The 19,923-nt window shown below is 49.6% G+C and overlaps 1 protein-coding gene across 2 annotated transcripts in view; it reads right to left on the bottom strand.

The window, feature by feature from the left end:
* ALPL (alkaline phosphatase, liver/bone/kidney) overlaps positions 1-19,663 on the bottom strand; it is a 65,444-nt gene extending 45,781 nt beyond the window's left edge. Inside the window, exons 1-2 of one of the 2 annotated variants that reach the window (XM_018055232.1) lie at positions 19,496-19,663; positions 16,991-17,129 (exon numbers count right to left, since the gene is read on the bottom strand). The gene's annotated coding sequence lies outside the window, so the exon portion shown is untranslated. The remainder of the gene's footprint in view (positions 1-16,990; positions 17,130-19,495) is intronic. The other variant, XM_018055210.1, reaches the window with a different exon arrangement.

Raw genomic sequence — 19,923 nt, 5'->3', positions numbered from 1 at the left:
AAGAATCTGAACGGAGAATTTTATATCCAGCTAAATTGCCATTCAAATGTTAAATGTTTATACAACCCCCCAGATTTTTTGAAGTAATTATTAATACTTCAATAATAGAAACAAATTCCTCAGATGATATTAAAGATATATGAAAGCTGAGCAAATAACTTAGTAAAGTTTGGTGTTTAAAAAAAAATTCCCAGATCAAAGAAAAGAGTAAGATAAATATACATATATATAGCTACAGTCCATAGGATCACAGAGTCAGACATGACTGAAGTGACTTAGCGTGTGCACAGACACACACACACACACACACACACACACACCTCAGAACTGAAAAATCTAGACAACTTTAACGTGCTGTCATGGGGGCTCAAAGGCCAGTCGTTGCAGAGCTTAAGGGCTGAAAGGGAAGAGAGAGACCAAGGGATAGGAGAAAATGCTCATTTTGTCTTTGAAGGCAAAGCTACAGCTGATAATTTTTTAAAGTAATAAACTATTAAAAGAAAAACAAGGTAAGTTGTAATGAAAAAGTAGGGTAGGAGAGACAAAGTACCCACACATTCTTTTCAGGAACATGCAAACAAAAAATTCATCACATACCAGGCCACAAAACAAGTCTCACATTTCAAATAGCAGGTCTTCACACATTCTCTGACCATTAACTTAAAAGTCAGTTTTTAAAAGAACAAACAATTCCCTCATATACTTGGAGATTTTTTTAAAAATTCCTAAATAACTCATACATCAGAGAAATGCTGGAGTTTCGAAATTAAACACTACTTAGCACCAACTGATGATAAAACATGATAAATCAAAAATTGTGCAATGCAGCAAAGAAAGGCTAAAAATTAACAAACTAAGTTTCCAATTAAGGAAATTAGAAAGAACAGAAACTCAAACAAAATGAAAAGAGATTATAAACAGCAAAATCAACAGAACAGAAAAAAAAGAGATTAAGTTGAGAAGATCAAAGCGACAAATTGGTCCTTTAAAAAAGATGATAAACGAGGCAAGATTACTTTTAAAAAATAAAGAGAGGGAGAAAGAGATAATACACAGTTATTACGGAAAAGAGAAATATAATAAGAAAATGCTATAAGCAATCTTTGCCAATAAGTATAAAAATGTAGATTAAATGCATACATTTCTAAAAATATAAATATATGCAACCCCATGGACTGTAGCCTGCCAGGCTCCTCTGTCCATGGGATCCTCCAGGCAAGAATACTGGAGTGGGTTGCCATGCCCTCCTCCAGGGGATCTTCCCAACCCAGGGATTAAACCCAGGTCTCCCACATTATAGGCAGATTCTTTACCGTCTAAGCCACCAAAGAAGTTCATATATTTATAACATACCAAAACTGACTCAAGATGAAATAAGAAGACTACATTTAAAAATAGAAACAGCAGGGTTTCCCTGGTGGTCCAGTGGTTAAGCATATGCCTTGCTGCAGAGTGACACATATCACCACATAACACAGCAGGAAGATAAAAGCTAAGGCTTCAAAGCAGAGATGTGAGTGACTACAGCAGCTACAAGCTCTTACACGCCCTTTCCCGTTTGCCCAATGACTTCCGACATTTTGTACAAGCATCAGTATGAGAAACACACAGCTCCGTGGAGAACAGAACCCAGCTCAGCAGAGTGAAGGCCCTCAGGGGCCAGGGCTTTCTTTATGGAGTTCTCTAAACTGCTGTGTTTGTTTGAAAATTTATAGCATAAAGTGTTGGAAAAATAAGTAAATATGCATTAGTTTGATTTACAAAATAAAAAAAGGGAATCCGCCTTGCAGTGCCCCTGGCCCTGGAAGATCCCACACATCACAGAGCAACTACAGAGCCCCGGCTCTGGAACCCTCAAGCCACAAATGCTGAGCCCAAGGGCTGCAGCGACTGAAGCGCCTGCACATAGAGCCCGTGGTCCGCGGTGCAGAGCAATGGAGACCCCGCCTATAATAAACACATAAAAAGAAAGCAGGTATAGGAATACTCATAGGTGCTGCTTCTACACTAGCAAAACCTGAAAATGACCCAAATGTGATCAACAAGAAATTGACTAAAAAAAATTGTGGCAGGAATTCCCAGGCAATCCAGTGGTTAGGACTTGGCACTTTTTCTGCCAAGGCCCTGGGTTCAATCCCTAGTCAAGAAACTAAACCTGCAAGCAGTGAGGTGGAGCCAACAATAAAAACTTTTTTAAAATTGTGGAATAGTTACCCAGTAGAATGTTACATAATAGTTAAAAAAAAAAAAAGAAATATAGCTATATGCAACACTGGATCAACCTTGGCAATAAGATTGTGTGAGAAAGCAATCTCTCAGGAGATTATGTAAAGCATGCTGCTGCTGCTGCTAAGACGCTTCAGTCATGTCTGTCTCTGTGCGACCCCATGGACTGCAGCCTACCAGGCTCCCCCGTCCCTGGGATTCTCCAGGCAAAAACACTGCAGTGGGTTGCCATTTCCTTCTCCGTACACTTTCATAAAGTAAAATATATATATATATTTTTATATGATATATATAACATACACATATATGATTTTAAATACTACTCAAAAAAGTCAAAGAGAATGAGCAACTTTATATATGATACATGATCTAAATGTGACAATACTAATAAAATTACTAATGAAGTATTAATCAAAATTTTAAAATAATACTTTTAAAAAGCAAAAGAATGAGAAAGCCCAGACTCAGGATAGTGGTTATCCCACTTGAAGAAAGGTGGTTGGGAGAAGGATGGAGGAGCCCAGAGGAAGATGTAAGGTATTGGATGATGGCTGAAAGCCATTTTAAATTTATTTTTAATAATAAAATAGACAAGAGGGGACATACCTGGTGGTTCAGTAGTTGATAATCTGCCAGGGGGCACGGGTTTGATTCCTGGTCTGGGAAGATTCCACACACCACTAGGCAACGGAGCCCGTGTGTGTGTGTGTGTGTGTGTGTGTGTGTGTGTGTGTGCGTGTCCCATGCACGCACTTATTCATGTCCGACTCTGTGACCCCATGGACTGTAGCCCTCCAGGCTCCTCTGTCCATGGGATTCTCCAGGCAAGAATACTGGAGTGGGTGGCCATTTCCTTCTACAAGGGATGTTCCCCACCCAGGGGTCAATCCCCAAGTCTCCTATGTCTCCTGCACTCACTGGCAGGCAGATCTTTACCAATGAGCCACCTCGGGAGCCCAAATGAGCCCCCAAATCACAGCTATTAAGCCCACACACCCTAGAGCCCGTGCTTTGCAACCAGAGAAGCCACCGAAATGAGAAGGCCACGTACTTCAACAAAGAGCAGCCCCCCGACTGCTACAACCAAATAAAGACCATGAGCAGCAACAAAGACCCAGCACAGCCAAAAGTAAATAAATTAATTTTAAAAAACAGACAAGAGAGCCATTATGAACCAGTGACACGTGCTTGAACAAGGGTCATGAGGACTTCACTGAAAGATCCCAGAGTCCGTAAAATAACTTAAAATAAAAAAGCTAGGTAAATATTCACATTTTGACAAGCACTACAGAAAGAACTAAAGAGCCTCTTGATGAAAGTGAAAGAGGAGAGTGAAAATGTTGGCTTAAAACTCGACATTCAGAGAACAAAGATCATGACATCCGGTCCCATCACTTCATGGGAAATAGATGGGGAAACAACGGAAACAGTCACTGATTTTATTTTTCTGGGCTCCAAAATCACTGCAGATGGTGATTGCAGCCATGAAATTAAAAGAAGGAAAGTTATGACCAACCTAGACAGCATATTAAAAAGCAGAGACATTACTTTGTCAACAAAGGTCCGTCTAGTCAAGGCTATGGTTTTTCCAGTAGTCATGTATGGATGTGAGAGTTGGGCTATAAAGAAAGCTGAGCACCGAAGAATTGATGCTTTTGAACTGTGGCATTGGAGAAGACTCTTGAGAGACCCTTGGACTGCAAGGAGATCCAACCAGTCCATCCTACAGGAAATCAGTCCTGAGTGTTCATTGGAAGGACTGATGTTAAAGCTGAGACTCCAATACTTTGGTCACCTGATGCGAAGAACTGACTCATTTGAAAAGATCCTGATGCTGGGAAAGAGGCAGGAGGAGAAGGGGACAACAGAGGATGATACGGTTGGATGGCATCACTGACTCGATGGACATGGGTTTGGGTGGACTCCGGGAGTTGGTGATGGACAGGGAGGCCTGGCGTGCTGTGGTTCATTGGGTCGCAAAGAGTCGGACACGACTGAGCGACTGAACAGAAAGAGCTGAACGCCTGTCACACCTCACTGACTGCTCAACAGTTTTGAGTGGGAGATCATTACTGTTCCCATTTTATGAGTAAACTGAGGTTCAGTCACTTGCCCAGGGTCAATCACATGGAACCCTGGTCACCTCCCTGAGCCTCACCTTCCTCCTGTCAAAGGAGGCAAGATAGATAACTTCCTTGGCAAAGAGGAAGTGTTTAATAAGTGTTTGCCTTAATTTAGAGGGGTTGCATGGGCATGTTGGAGAGAAACCAGTAGGAGGCTAGGGGACCCAGATTAGAGTCCATAATCTCCCTCTGAGATCTGGAAGGGTCCCCTTCCCTCTCCCTCTGGGCCTCAGCTGCCCCCTCTGTGCCTGTAGAGGACCGGTACGGTGAACACCAAAGGTTCCTGCTTTAAAAGTTTTCAAGGGGCCATCCAACAAACAGGTCACCCACCACCTACACACTCTGGCAGGTGCTGCTGGTTCTCCCAGAGTAGGGTCAGAGGTCTGCAAGCTCTAAGCCCAGCTTCTGAGGTCATCTCCTGGCCCCCTCCCCTGACCACTCTGACCTTCTGTGCTCGGCTGTCTCCCCACAGGGATTTTGCACCTCCTGTTCCCCCTGTCTGGATCACTCATCACCCCCAACCCAGGTCTTTGCCTGGCTCATGCCTCCTTCTTCAGGTCAAAGGTCACCACCTCTGAACCCAGTCTCTCACTACACCCCAGTCCCTATTTCACAATCCCGTTTCTTCTCTTCACAGTGCTCGTCACTGGCTGAAATTAACCTAATTTTTATTTATTATTTATTTTTGAATTTTTATTTCATTTAAATTTTTATTAGAGTACAGAATCCCAGGTGGCTAAGTGCTAAAGAATCTGCCTGCCAATGCAGGAGAGGTGGGTTTAATCCCTGGCTCAGGAAGATCCCCTGGAGGAGGAAATGGCAATCCATTCCAGCATTCTTACCTAGAAGATCTCCTGGACAGAGGACCCTGCAGGGCTACAGTCCACGGTGCAGTCACAGAGCCGGACATGACTTAGCGATTGAGCCCACACACCCATAGTTGATTTACAATGCTGTGCTAGTTTCAGGTGTACAGCAACACAGCATTGTGAGTCACTTATGTGCGTGTGTGTGCTGCTGCTGCTGAGTCGCTTCAGTCGTGTCCAACTCTGTGCGACTCCATAGACGGCAACCCACCAGGCTCTCCCATCCCTGGGATTCTCCAGGCAAGAACACTGGAGTGGGTTGCCATTTCCTTCTCCAATGCATGAAAGTGAAAAGTGAAAGTGAAGTCGCGCAGTCCTGTCCGACTCTGTGCGACCCCATGGACTGCAGCCTACCAGGCTCCTCCATCCATGGGATTTTCCAGGCAAGAGCACTGGAGTGGGGTGCCATTGCCTTCTCCGATGTGTGTGTGTGCTCAATCGCTAAGTCATGTCCAACTCTGATTAGTTATACATACACATGTCGGTTATACAGACACATATATCTACTCTTTTTTAGATTCTTTTCTTGCATAGATCTTTTTTAGATTCTTTTCCCACATAGGTCATTACAGAATATTGAATAGTTTCCTGTACTATATAGTAGGTTTTTATTAGTCATCTACTTTATATATAGTAGTGTGTGGGACGGGGGAGCCTGGTGGGCTGCCGTCTATGGGGTCGCACAGAGTTGGACACAACTGAAGCGACTTAGCAGCAGCAGTGTGTACATGGATGGACCTAGAGATTGTCATACTGAGTGAAGTCAAAGAAAGATAAATATCATATATCATTCATGTATATGTGAAGTCTAAAAACAGGGCACAGATGAACTTCTTCATGAAACAGAAATGAAGTCACAGAAGTAGAACAAATTTATGATTACCAGAGGGTAAGGGGGGCGAGGGATAAATTGGGAGGCTGGGGTTGACCTATACACACTGCTGTCTATAAAACCTAGCTTCACTTTATGGCCTGTCTTTTGCATTACAGAGGAGCTCCAGGAGGGAGGAGAAACTTTCCTTCATCCCGTGCCGCTGGGACTCTGTTTACATAACCATCTCCTCACACACTGGATGATCTTTGAAGGAAATACTAGACCAGGCTCATCTGTGAATTCCAGCACCCGGTCTTGGGCCGAGCAGGCAGCTGGGCTGAGGAAATGTTCACTGAATGAATGAATGAATGAATGAATGTTCTGCACCCATCTTCCCGCTTCCTGACTCTGCTTCCTCCTTTCTAGACCGACAGGCGCCAAGAGGTCACACCCAGCTGACAAGAAAGGCCACTCCAGTGTGAATTTCCTGAAGGAGGACAGTCCCCCCTTCCTCCAAAAGGAGCCACTCCAGACAGCGAGGTGACAAAGCGCAAGACCAGCCCTGCCTCTGTCACAGGAACCATCTGGGGCCTGCCCAGCAAAGCCAGCGAGACGAGGGTCTCCTGTCCATCTCAGCCGCGCAAAGGAGAGCAAGCCGTGGGACCAGGAGGCTGGCAGGCCTGCTCCGGAGCCCGAACGGGAGGCCTTGCACACTGAGCTCTGTCTGGCCACGGGCCAGTGGGGAAATACTTGATTATTCAAATCATGTAGCCACTCAAGAGGAAACGATCTGCTTCCTCCAAAAGCACAAACTGGGGCAGGCAGACCAGCCCAGGGACTTGGGTGCCGAAGGGGGAAATTGCAAAGTTCTTGCACAAACCAGTGCGCTGAGATTTCCCACCCCAGGCAGACTCTGGAAACCTGAGATGGAAACTCAGGAGGGTCAGGCCTGAGCTCTGGACAGAGGCTGGGGCCAGTCCCCCACTGAGGATTCGCAGTGAGCAGTAGCTTCAGCCAGGCTGATTGCCTGCCCTCCTCCTGACCCTGGTTCTGGAGACAGCAGGACCCCCCCCGCCGTGTCCCCCTACACCTGTTTGTTCCTGCCTTCACCCAGGAATCACACAGGGGTAGATACACTCCAAATCCTCAGCTCAGGCGGCCGGGGAATATCCCTCAGTCTATTCCTGCTTTTTGCTCATTTCTTGCCTTGCCTCTTCCCTGAGTTGGATTCCGGAAGAACCTCCAGATTCAAGAAGAGTTTATGTGTCTGGCCTGCAGAGTTTTACCTAATATTTATGAAGTGATTAGGCGCCCACATTCCAGAACCAAGCTGCCCAGGTTCAAATCCTGGCTTAACCATGTCTGAGTTGCATGACTGTGGGCAAATCCCTTCCCTTCTCCAGGCTTTTTTCACCTGTGAAAACTGGGATCAGAGTACCTACTCTGTGGGAAGTTTAAGAGGATCAAGTGAGAGAGTTCTCTGGCAGTCCAGAGGCTAAGACTCCACACTCCCAATGCAGGGGGTCCATGTTCGATTCCTGGTCAGAGAACTAGATCCCACATGCCACAACTAAGAGTTCACATGTCACATAACAAAGATCCCATGAGCCACAACCAAAGAAATAAATAATTTCTTTTTTTAAATAGGACCAAATGAAAAAGGGTATGTAAAATACTTAGCAGGCTATACGTGGGGGATTCGGCAAATGACAGCTCTTAGTATTACTAAACAAATTAAGATTGTTCGGAGGCTGGCCTGAATCTCTGCAGCAGACATCCTCAAGACAGACCCTTTTGCTCTCACCAGAGCCAAAACCAGTCGGCTCGGAGCAGACTGAGAGGCAGAGGGGAAAAGCCCCAGGCTCTGGCTTGAAATCCCAGCCCCACCACTCATCAGCTCTGCAACCCTGGGCAAGTTACTTAACCACAATGAACCTGGTTTCTGCCTCTATGTACTATAAACCAGAGCAGCACCTCCCTCAGAACTGTCACGAATCTTCCCCATCAGGAAGGATGCTAAGCCCTGCTGCTGTCCACTGTGAGCAATGCCCAGGGAATTATGGAGCTGACACGTGCTGGGACTGCCCCAGGCAGGGGTGAGGTGATAGCCTGGCTTCCTTTTCTGGAAACTTCCATCTGGACCCAGGCTTCGGATATGATGTGGGGAAGGCTCCCCAGGAAATAGTCCACTCCAGGGACTGTGTAATACCAGTGAGGACCCTGACACAGGCCCGCCAGCCAGCAGTCAACCCTGAACACAGGCGAAAGCGAACTGACCAGCAGGAAACTTTGATAAGCCTTTCCTTACAAAAGGAGGCGGCCAGACGCCGTAGCTGGAAGGCCAGGCTGCCATCACCCAGACAAATGAGCTCATTTCTCTGCTTCCTCCTCCGTGGGGTGGGGGTCATCACAATTTTCACCCGTTAGGAGGATTAAAGGAGTTCCTACACCTGATGCACTTAGAGCAGAGTCTGCCCTGCAAGAGGCGTGAGCTGACGCTGTTACAGTCATTCATGACTGTTTTCCCTTCTTCCACGAAGGCTTTCTCAGCTTTCCCAGCAGACCCAGTTTCCTCCTGCGGGCTTCAGCACAGGGCAGGATCCGCGCCTGTTACACGGATGGTGATCACAAGACCTACCATGTGCTCGGCACCCTGTTAAGCATTTTTTTTTTAATGTTTTTATTTCAACTGCCCTGGGTCTTCATTGCTGTGCACGGGCTCTCTCGAGCTGCGGTGAGCGAGGGCCACTGTTTGTTACAGCACGTGGGTTTCTCCTTGCCGAGGCTTCTCTCGTGGAACACGGGCCTCTAGGAACATGGGCCTCGGCAGTTGTGGTGCATGGGCTTCCCTGTTCCTCCACAAGTGGAATCTTCCCAGACCAGGGATCGAACCGGTGTCCCTGCATTGGCAGGTGGATTCTTTTCCGCTACGCCACCAGGGAAGTCCTGTGTTAAGCATTTTATATTCATGGAGATGTTTCTTAAGCAGGGGGCAGAACGACCCCTGGACTCACCCACTACTTATGACTATAGCTTCAGGGCAGGGCATTCTGTGCTATGGAAAGAGCTTTGGGGAAAGTGGTCACCAGTGTCCATAGATTGGAATACATGTGTCCTGGAAGGTATGAAAATATTTGCACTTGGTACTGACTATGTGACCTAGGAGACATTACTTACATTTTTTGGAGCTCAGCTGTGAGGATAAGTGAATATATATAAGTAGAGCACTTAAAACAGAGCCTGATTCACGACTTATTTAAAGCAAACATCTATTGATATATGCGTCAATCACTCCTCCAAGTACCTCTCATAGACATGTGGGGAAACTGAGGCACAGAGGCATTATAAGGTCTTTGTTCCTAAGGGATGTTATTCTCTGCAAGAATTCACTCATTCATTCACCATATACGTATTAAGTGCATACAGGATGCTTGGTACAGACATTGTAGTACGTACGGTACAGATAATAGATTCAGCAAATGGTGGCTGTTCCTGGCTTGAGGTTATTTGGCACTGAGGGTACATCTGTGAACAAGTTGGACAACAGGATTGGTCAGAGGTGTGACGCTGGGGAAACTCACACCTGACTAAGGTCTGAGCCACCAATAGGGAAACTGGCTCGTCCTGCTGCCAATCACTGACCAATCACTGATGATTATGAGCTGATGTCAGTGGTAAAACAAGAAGATGCAGACATGGGAAGGGCAGCCAGGCTCAGCCTGAAGCAGCAGGTGTCAAACCCAGCAGGACAGCGTTTCCAGCTTTCCGCATGCGAACCAAGCCCGCCTAGGCTGTGGAAGCCCCTGCCAGGTGGGGCAGCCTTTTAATACGTGAACGTCACTGGACACTTGCTGGAGGCAGGTACATTGTTAGACACTGGGATTCACGAATGACTCAGATGGGGTTCCTGCCCTCCAGAAACTCATGCAGGGCCAGACACTATGAGGATGATCAGATTACAAAGGGCTAAAGATTTCCAAGCAAGATCTAGAAAAGCAGTGACGATGCCAACTGGTGACACAGGCAGGGAAGACACTGCAGAGGCGGGGACAGCGGGTGCAAAGGCAAAGACGTGAGAGGACGGAGACACACCTGGGGAAAGAGCACAAGCCTGGGATCCCAGCCTGAGGCCGAGGACTGGTTCTGCCGTCCGCTCGACCTGAGCCTGTTTCCCTTCTGCAGGTGAAGATAATACTTCATTGGGCTGTTTCCAGGATTCCCTGGGCTCATGAATAAGAAAGAGCTTTAAAAAAGGAAAACGTCTAAGAGCCTGGACACTGAGGTGGGGGAGAATCAAAGTGACTCATCCATGGTCCAAAGGCTGATTAAAACAGGAACTCATTTTGGTTCATCCAGGATACAGAGTGGGTAACTCGGCCCCACCTCAGCTGCAACACGCCCATGTTCCCACCTCCCGACCCAGGGATTACCATCTGCACCATGTGACCCCAGACCAGATTTCCTGACCCCAAACATGGAGATGCCACTTGTGCTCCTCCCGTGTGTACACGGATGGCTCTGCAGGAAGAAGAGCGCTTTCCACAGGTGAAAGCACGCCACAGTCACGAAGGACAGACGGTGATGGTGAGCAAGGAGGAGTCGGTACGGAGACTGAGCAGGGAGGGGAGGCAGCTAAGGGTTGCCTGGATGGGCAAACCCCAATCTCAGCAACTCCACTGGTTCACCAGCTGAGGAAACGCGGGCACGTTGTTTCACCTTCGAGTCATTTCCCTCCCTTGCAAAATGGGCTGTTAGAAGGATTAAAAGCACAAACGTATAGAAAGCATTTAGCTGAGTGGCTTGGTGCCTAACAGATATTCAGTAAATGCTAATAACTCCTCATTACTATTCTACTACTACGGATATTATTATGGAGGGTGGGGGAAGGGGTGAGTGAAACTCTTTCCAAGAGGGATCTGAAACCAGCCTCTTTCTTCTCAGTCTTAACAAGCCTGGGCTGTGACCAGCCCCAGAAGCCCACCATCCCCCACCCCCCGCCTTCTCTGAGGAGTGGACAGGGACACAGCTGGGTGCTCCTTGGCAGGTCTCCACCCCATACCCGAGGCGAGTTCTGGGGCAGTCTAGCTCAGGGCTCCTCCAGCTTTCCCAGACCAGGAAAGCAAGATTAAAGAGCATAGCGACCAGGGCACCACCCTGGGCATGTCCCTTCTCGTCGCTGTTCACACAATGCCTAAGCCAAATTTGGTTCAGGATGTCTTTCTATTTGGTGTGTACCAACTCTACTGAGTAAATAATGGCTGCCTGGAGGACTGCGTTTAGAAGGGACCTGAGGTTGAAGGAAAGAGAACAGTGGTTGATTAATAACGTCTGACATGTATAGGCCCAGAGAGGCAAGGGCACAGTGGTTGATTAGTGATGTCTGACATGCATAACACAGGAGAGGGGGTGGTATGCATGCCAACTATTGGCCACACGTGAGCTAGAAAAGTCCTAACACTGACTCCCTGGAACAAACCACAGTTGTCAGGCAGGGTAACCAAAAGCCAAGGAGGGGAAGAGACTCGCCCAAGGTCACACAGCTTGAAATGGCAGGGCTGGGATTCGAACCTAGGCCCTTCTGGTTTTTTGAGGATGCTGCCTGCTAGGATCACTATGTCCTTCCTCTTGACTACAAGAGGGGATGTCCAGGCCAAAGCCCATTGTTTGGGAGAACAGAAGCCACTGCCCAACCAGGAGTGTGCCTATGCTGGGTCCCCTCCCTCTGACACGGCCCACCCCAAATGACTCTGCAAACCCCAGAGACAGATGGTTCTACTGAAAACGGATATATACAGCAAGGGCTTGTATCCAGACAAAAATCTGAATCCAGACGCTAATCTGATGGAAGGCATGAGACCTAAATTTGAGTCTCATCGCCACTTTCTAGCTGTATGACCTTGAGAAAGTTACTCAGCTTCTCTGAGCTCAAGTTTTCACCTCTATAATATAGAGAGGATAACAAGTTAAATGAGGTCATTAAAAGTGATTTGTTCAGATCCTGACCTGAGCAAAGGTCAGGTTAAGACCTTAAATCGGGGGTCCTCAACCTCCAGGATCTAACGCTTGATGATCTGAGAGGCAGCTGATGTAACAATAATAGAAATGAAGGGCACGATACATGTAATGCACATGAATCATCTGGAAACCATCACCACCGCCCCTCCCACCCTGCCATCCACGGAAAAATTGTCTTCCACGAAACCAGTCCCTGGTGCCAAAAATGTTGGGAACCACTGCCTTAAATGTTAGTTGGAAGGATGAGGTCAAGGGGGAAAATTAAAACACACAGCATTTTCACAAAAGTGAACTCAAGTGATGAAGGTGAGAGGTCAGATAAGCTGTTGAGAAGAATCTATTTATCTCTGATTACCTTGATAGGCTAACTGAAGCTGAAATATGAATTACTAGATTTGATGATTTCAAAATCAGGAACCAAACTCTTCTAGGAAAATAGATTGTGTCATTCATACCACAAAGAAGGAAGCAGCCTTGAGTGGGTGGATCGGCAATGGTAGGAGATGAATGTGTGTTTTTCCCACTTCCCAGCAGGGTGATTCTGTGCCTCAGCTTCCTCATCCGTAAAGTGGGAATAATTGCACCTGCCACACAGGGCTGCTTAGATAAATGAGCGGTTCCAGGAGAGGTGCTGAGCGCCACCGGGCACGGCAATGTTAGCGGGTGTGTGTGTGGGTGGCAGAGGGGACCTCGCCAAATTAGGCAGAAAAGACACAGCAGCTATCGAGGTGCAAAGAAGGAGTGAAGGGAGGGGGGGTCTCAGAGTCAGCTGACACACTTTCTAGCCAAAACAGTGGCAGGTGAGAAAGTTATTAACTCCTGTATGTTAAGAGGCCGGTGGAGGAAAAAGATGAACGATGCTCGGAGAGGCCGCGCCTGACGCAGCTGAGTGACAGTCAGCCTAGAGGACCACAGAACAGGGACCTGACCACCTCAACCTGAGAGCTGCCGGTGTCCACGCTGTCGTTCTGTGGACAAAGTGAAAGGTCACTCAGAGAAGGCAAGAACTTGACTTAACAGAAAGTCACATGGCAGATCCTTCTAAAGGTGGGACTTACTTTTTTTCAGATAAAAGCCACCTAAACACTTTTTTTTAAAGAACATCAAATGTTTCCTGGGCTTTGCCTGGCAGCTTGCAGACCTGGCTGGGTGAAATTCATCCGCTTGAATCACAGACTGAGATCTGGGAGGATGAGAAGGCTTCTCTCGGGCGAGCCTGGGGTCAGCACCTCACCAGAGGGTCGCTAAAGAAACAGCCTTCATCGCCCCTCCCCTCTCTCCTGTCCCAGGTCAGGGCAGGGTGACCGAGGCACCAAGGGGAGGGATTTGGACCCAAGATATCCTGTTGGAGCCTCAACTGCAAAACAGCAGGGTGTGATGGACAGGGGAGGTTCAAGGATGATGTGGAAATTGCATGGTACCCAGCGGGTGCTCACAAAAATGCTACTTCCCGCACAAGGTCGTTCCTGAACTCCTCTGCGGGTGCAAGGACCAGGGGCCCTGTGGCTACTATCAGGAATCAGGGCTCTCCCCGTTCACCTTGTAACCCCCAGAGCAGTTTGCTTGTGGAGACCTTCTAGAATCTCAGCTGCCTCCAGAGTCGCTAAGTTGTGTCCAACTCCTTGCAACCCCTGGCTCCTCTGTCCATGGGATTTTCCCAGGCAAGAATACTGGCAAGGATTGCCGTTTCCTTCTCCAGGGGATCTTCCTGACCCAGAGATCGAACCCACCTCTCCTGCATTGGCAGGCGGGTTCTTTATCACTGAGCCACCAGGGAAGCCCTCCAGAGGGTTTACCAGGAGCTTTAACCACGAGGCTTCACGGCTTTCCTCACTGTCGAGCTCAGACATGGCGATCTGGAGATCTGTGCTGCAGCTGTTATGCTGCCTGTTACCCGTGGGCCTAGGCCCCTGGAGAAGGGAATGGCAACCCACTGCAGTATTCTTGCCTAGAAAATCCCATGGACAGAGGAGCCTGGTAGGCTACAGTCCATGGGATCGCAAGGAGTCAGACACAACTGAGCAACTTCACTTCACTTTAGGCCCCCAGAAAAGGGGAAAAAACAGACCACTGTGGCTTCAGAGTGCAGGATGGTGCTTCCTGTCTGGGAAGTATCACCAGTGCACAGGGCTGTTGGGAGCACTGGATGTCAACGGAGTCCCTTCCCTGAGGGGCTGCGGAATCTCTAGTCTGAAGCACCCAGGGTTGCCTGTCTCTAAGGGGGTGGACCCCAGGCCCAGCTCCCTAAGGACCAACAGGCTGATGCTCGGTCAGCCCCCAAACTCTCGAGCCCTTAGCCCCTTTCCGGGACCAGCAAAGCAGGAAGAGAGTGCCCTCGTCCTGGCTGACATGTTCCAGAGATGCTGCCAAGCCTCGGAAGATGGGCTGGGGTCCGTTATGCCCCACATTCCACCCCCGAGCCTCGTGACGGCCAGCCCGAGCCACATGCACCTAGCTTAGAAATTGCAGACTCAGAAGGCAGGCCGGGAACGGCAAAGCGACGGACGGGCTGGGTGTGAGAGCAGGGCACAGAGGGGACTGTGGTCAAGAGGACGGACCAGCTGCTGGCCACGGTGGCCAGGCCGGGATGCAGCCCAGCATGGCCATATCTTTTGATCTTCCCAGAGAAACCAGAACCCTTATTTTTATGTAAAACGAAATCACTTGTTTTCACAACACCAGCAACTAAATCCAAGTTTTAAATCACTGCAGGAGTCAACAATTCCCCTACCCCCACCCCCTGCTGTCCCAGGAGGGCAGTTTGCAACTGACCTACCATAACTTCAGCCACAGATGTTTGAGGACCAACTCAAACTGAATCAGACCCATGCCAAGTCTTAAGGATGTCCCGAATCCCCAGCTCATGCCCTTCAGCCATCCTGGGATACAGACACGGACCCTGAGGCTCAGAGAGGGCAAGTGACTTGCCCAAGGTCACACAGGCAGGGTAGCACCAGTTCAATGGCTTAACCTCTGTCCTGAGTTGCAGATTTTTCCCACCAACTCACACCATCTGTATCCTTTCCTCAACAATTCTTTTTTTTTAATATTTCAATAATTTTATATTCCAAATATCTGTCATTATTTTTTGAAGAGTCTTTATGTTCAAATTCCACATATTTAATCCATTATTAAAATGTAAAACTATATTAACAAAATTCGTTTAAAAATTTTATATGCTTGAAGACTCTAAGATCTCCTTATTTTTTGTCCCTCTGACCAGAGACATTTTTAGTGGTAATATTTTTTAGTATCTTTTCTGTATCACCTACTATCTAACCATCAATCATGTTCGTTGCTTTCCTCCAAACTGTCTCCCTGCCCCTCATTTTACCAGCAGTTCTTTCTTTTAAAAAATAGATATATATTGAAGATATGCCATGGAAATGCTACACACCAAAATCAAGACAGTGGATACTTTTCAGAAAGGTCATGGGAGACCCTGGGCAAGCCCTTATTCTCTCTGGACATCAGTTTCCCTGGTCTGCAAAGTAGCCAGTTGACAGAAGCAGCCTTTAAATGCCTTCCGACTCTGAAATTCTAGGCATCTATGAGGTCTCTTCTGCAGCCAGTACTTTGTGGCCTCAGATGAACATAAAATAGTAATAATAATAATAATGGGGAGGACAAGTCCACGGTAGCCAGGAAGGAACACTACAATTTTTAGTGAAACTTGACTCTTAGTTACTGGAATTCAGAAAGAACGATGTAAATACCCAGGCAGTTTAACCACCATCCGACAGTTAAACAAAAACACATCTGGTTTAACTTCATTTTCCTCAACTCCTCCCCAGCTCCTGCAACCCCTACCCTCATCTCGAATTTTACCCCTTAATTTGAGAAGTCAAATTAAATGCAAACAATTGATTTCATGCCACAGTGAGGCTGAGAATTCCAGCATGGAAAACTTTAAGCATGATGTTTTTCTGGGAGCAATTAGGAAATGTTGGGGGATGGCATGAGGGGGTGGAAAAATAGGAAGACTGTTCTTGAATGTTCTTTGGACACTGAGCATCAGAGAAGAGTTGCCGGATGCCTACTAGGAACCCAGCACTTGGAGAGGTCAAGCGAGTTGCCTCAGGTCACACAGCTAGGATTGGAACCCAAGGTGCCAATCCTAAAGCCATTCTTTGCCTCCTGCTGAGGCCTTTGTAAGCTATATAGGGCCTTCCCTCTGGCCCTCATGGATCACCTGGCAGCAGCCGAAAAATGTCTCAGAGAATATTAACTTCTCAACAACAACCTCCAACAGTGGTCATTTCCAACTGAGCCATTCAATGGTGAAAAACCATTGTAATCTTGCCAACCCTTCACAACTCTGCAAACTGTGTATTATTAACCCATATGACGGATGATTTCCTCACCTGAGGCTCAAAGAGGTAAAGAAGCTTGTCTAGGGTCATACGGCAGTGCTGGGAATGAACCTCCAGGCTACTTACTGCCCACAGCTGCCCTCTAAAAGCAGTCCTGTGGACTGTAGCCCGCCAGGCTCCTCTGTCCATGGGATTCTCCAGAATACTGGAGTGGGTCGCCGTGCCCTCCTCCAGGGGATCTTCCTGGCCCAGGGATGGAGCCCACGTCTCTGATGCCTCCTGCATTGGCAGGCAGATTCTTTACCACTAGCACCACCTGGGAAGCCCTCAAAAAAGTAAGGACATCTCTAAATAAAACCCAGAAATACACACTGCACAGCCTAGCTCCAGCCTGCAGAGGACGAGGACCACGATGTAGCACTGGAAAGCTGAGTTTGCATTCCTGTGGCCACGCGGAGATTTTGAGTGCTGGTCCTCAGCCCAGCTTGCTCACTCTCCCCGTATTGTCCTCTTCGAGCTCTGAGTCTTGTGTTAATAACTCCAGCTGGACCTATTCAAAGTGAGCACTCTGAGCTGTGCCGCTGGATCCCACCCTGGATTAGGAGGCCTCATCCCCAAAGACATATACAATACCAAGATCACTGGAGCTGGTCCCCAGGGCTCCAGCCCCAGCTCCCCAGGTAGCATCTCTTGTTCTTGAACAAGTCACCTCCCTTCTCCAGGACAGGTTTCTTCATCTGCAGGACTGCGTCCAGTTTGCAGAGTTGGTCGGCTATGTAAGGACAGGTAGGGCTTGAGTACAGTTTCACCTCATTTCAAAGCTGGGACACATCCAGGCAGAAGGGACTGTGACAGTTAAGTCCCATGCCTGTTCCCAGCACCGAGCTTCAGGCTCCTGGCCAAGGCTGAGTCTAGGATAATAGGAGGTTGCATTTGACTGTGAGCAAGGCAGACACCGTGCCACTCGACAACACAGCCCATCGGGGAATGGGCAGGGCCTAGGCAGTGGGTGACAGGTTTCCAGGGTTTGGAGCCGAGACAAAACCCTACACTCCATCTCAAGTTTGCCACTGAGATTAGAGCTGATGAGAGCCAAAATTTTCTTAAGCACAGGCACCAGCTCAACACTCTGCATACGTTAATCATACTATTTCCTAAATCTCAGCTAAAAGGAGGAGACTGGGGCATGACAGGCAACAGAATTTGTCCCAGGTCATACAGCTAGGTTGCCTTTTTCTATTAGTGAAAACCAAAGGTTGGCTGATCCGTTTTACCCATGTTACTGCCTGTTAATCTCCCTCCTTGTGAATTGCTTGATTCCTTTTCTAAAGTGTCAGTTTCAGAGCCTAAAAAAGTTTTGTTATACAAGTGTGCAGACGTCTGTGTAATTTATCGCTGCATTCCCAGCACCTAGAACAGGGTTTGGGGCATTAATAAATGTTTGTTGAATGGAGACGGCGTTTTGTTTCTGCCCTCAGTTCAGTTTTATTGCTCACAACAGTCTTATGAGAGAGGTACACTCCCTTATCTTACAGGTGGGGTCACGGATACAGACAGGGGTCGTCACTAAAGCCTACATCTCACTTCAGGGGCTGGGAAGTTGGGAAGCCTTGTCCAAGCCTCGTCCAACCTTTTCTGTTTATGGAGTTCAGATGTATGAAGTTCAGGAAGAGAAGAGGAGACGGAGAGACAAGAGTGGAGGGGAGCGGACAGACAAGAGTGGGTGACGAGGGGAGACAAGAGTGGGCAGGGAGTGGAGGCTAGGGTGGGGAAGACACCCTGGGGAGGTCTAAGGATTGGAAGAGGACAGGTCTAGGGCATGGGGGGAGGCAAGCCTGAGCACCAGAAGAGCCGGAAGGAGGAACCAAGATCTTTGCGTAGAAGTAGCAGGGGGATAAGGCTGTAGGTTTAGATTCTGGCTTTATATCTTGGCCTCAGACTTGCTTAACTTCTTCAGGCCTCAGTTTCCCTGTTTGTAAAGGAGACGATGCATGTCAAGTGTTGGAGCCTGGCACCCAGTAGGTGTTCAACAAACAGTTGCTGTCAACTTTGCTCACACCCTGCCTACCAGGGAAGCCGGGCCACCTGGAAGTCCCCCCCCCCCCTCCCTCCCTCCCCCCCCTCCCTCCCTCCCCCCCCTCCCTCCCTCCCCCCCCATCCCCCCCAGAGCCCAGAGGCCCTTTCTGGCCAGAGAACTGCCCCCTCTTGGGATCTCCTCCTCCACCCACAGGCCGCTGTAAAGACCCCTCCCCCAGCCCCATTTTGCATTGAAAAAGGGTCTGAAGAGACAATGCGGGGGAAGGCTGGTGCTCAGCTCAGCTACCCGCCCCACTATTGTGACCAGGCTTTTAACCCTTTCTTATCAAGACGAGTTGCAGGAACCCACCCCGGGCCAGCCGCTCACCTGCCTACGTCCAGAGATGGATCGCAGCAAACTCCCCCAGCTTTGGGGGGCTCCAGAGCTCGGCCCTAAGGCCGCTGCGCACCCCCTACAACTTCCAAACAGACTCCAACACGCCGGATGTCCGTCCCCCCCGCCCCCCTCCCCGCCCCGCTGCGGCTCCCAGACCCAAGTGCCTCCCTCTCTGTACTTTTCCCAGCTCCGGCCCAAACTACTTTTGGAGCCCACCCAGGAAGACCAGCCCCCTCCCCTGGCGGCTGTGCCAAGATCTCGAGAAGGCTAGATGGCTGGCAGTTCTGGGGTGGGCCACCCGAGTCTCTTGATCGCGGACCAAGGGGGCGCCGTAGAAGCCGCTCAGCCACAGGGCAACGGGAGGCGGTGCCGAGACCGAAGATGGGGGTCTCAGGCAGCGGCGGGGAGACCCCAGAGCTGCAGCGGCCGACTCGAGCTCAGTCAGCCCGCCTCGCCGGCTCCGCTGGGGCCACGTCCACTTTCTGGGCCCGCCCAGTGCGCCCGCCGGGAGCCGCGGATGCGCGCGAGCGCGGGAGCGGGACAGGTGGCTGGAGGTTCCGAATGGGCTGCCTTGGGCGGTGTGGGGGGGAGCGGAGGTCCCGGCCTGGCCCCTGATGTCCAGCCTCGCCGCCCTCTCCCGGCGAGGGGAGGATGAGGAAAGGGGGCCTGGGACCCTCCACATCCCGGGGGTCCTGGAGAGCCAGGAACCAGCTTCGAGTCTTTACCTGCTCAGAGTTCGTAGGCGAAGGTCTGTCCTGGCGCAAGGGACGCGGGGTCGGTGCTCTGGGAGCGCGGACGCGGAGGGGCGGGAGCGCAACGCTGCCCCGGCCAAGTACCCCGCGGGCTTATAAAGGCGATCGCGGGGCTCGCGCGCGGCCGGGGCAGCCCTCCCCGGCCCCCGCCCCCGCCTCCACCCCCCGGCCCGGGCCCCGGCCCTCCCCGCCCCCGGCCCGCCCCCGGCCCGGGCCCAGCCGGCCGGTCCCGCCGCGCGGCCAGCGCGCCGCCTGCCGGGCAGCGGGGCGCCCTCCGGCTTCCTGAGCCCCGGCTCGGCTCCTGCCCTTGCGCGGGGTTGGGGCGGGCGCTTCCCAGCGAGACCACGCTCTGTCCTTTCTCTCCGCGAGCTCCAGCTCTGATTCCGTCTCTTTGGGGTTGT

This window comes from Capra hircus, chromosome 2 (genome assembly GCF_001704415.2).
Source record: "Capra hircus breed San Clemente chromosome 2, ASM170441v1, whole genome shotgun sequence".
Classification (NCBI taxonomy): Eukaryota; Metazoa; Chordata; class Mammalia; order Artiodactyla; family Bovidae; genus Capra; species Capra hircus.
Note: the sequence above shows the minus strand (reverse complement) of the source record. Positions and strands in the feature narration are given on the sequence as shown.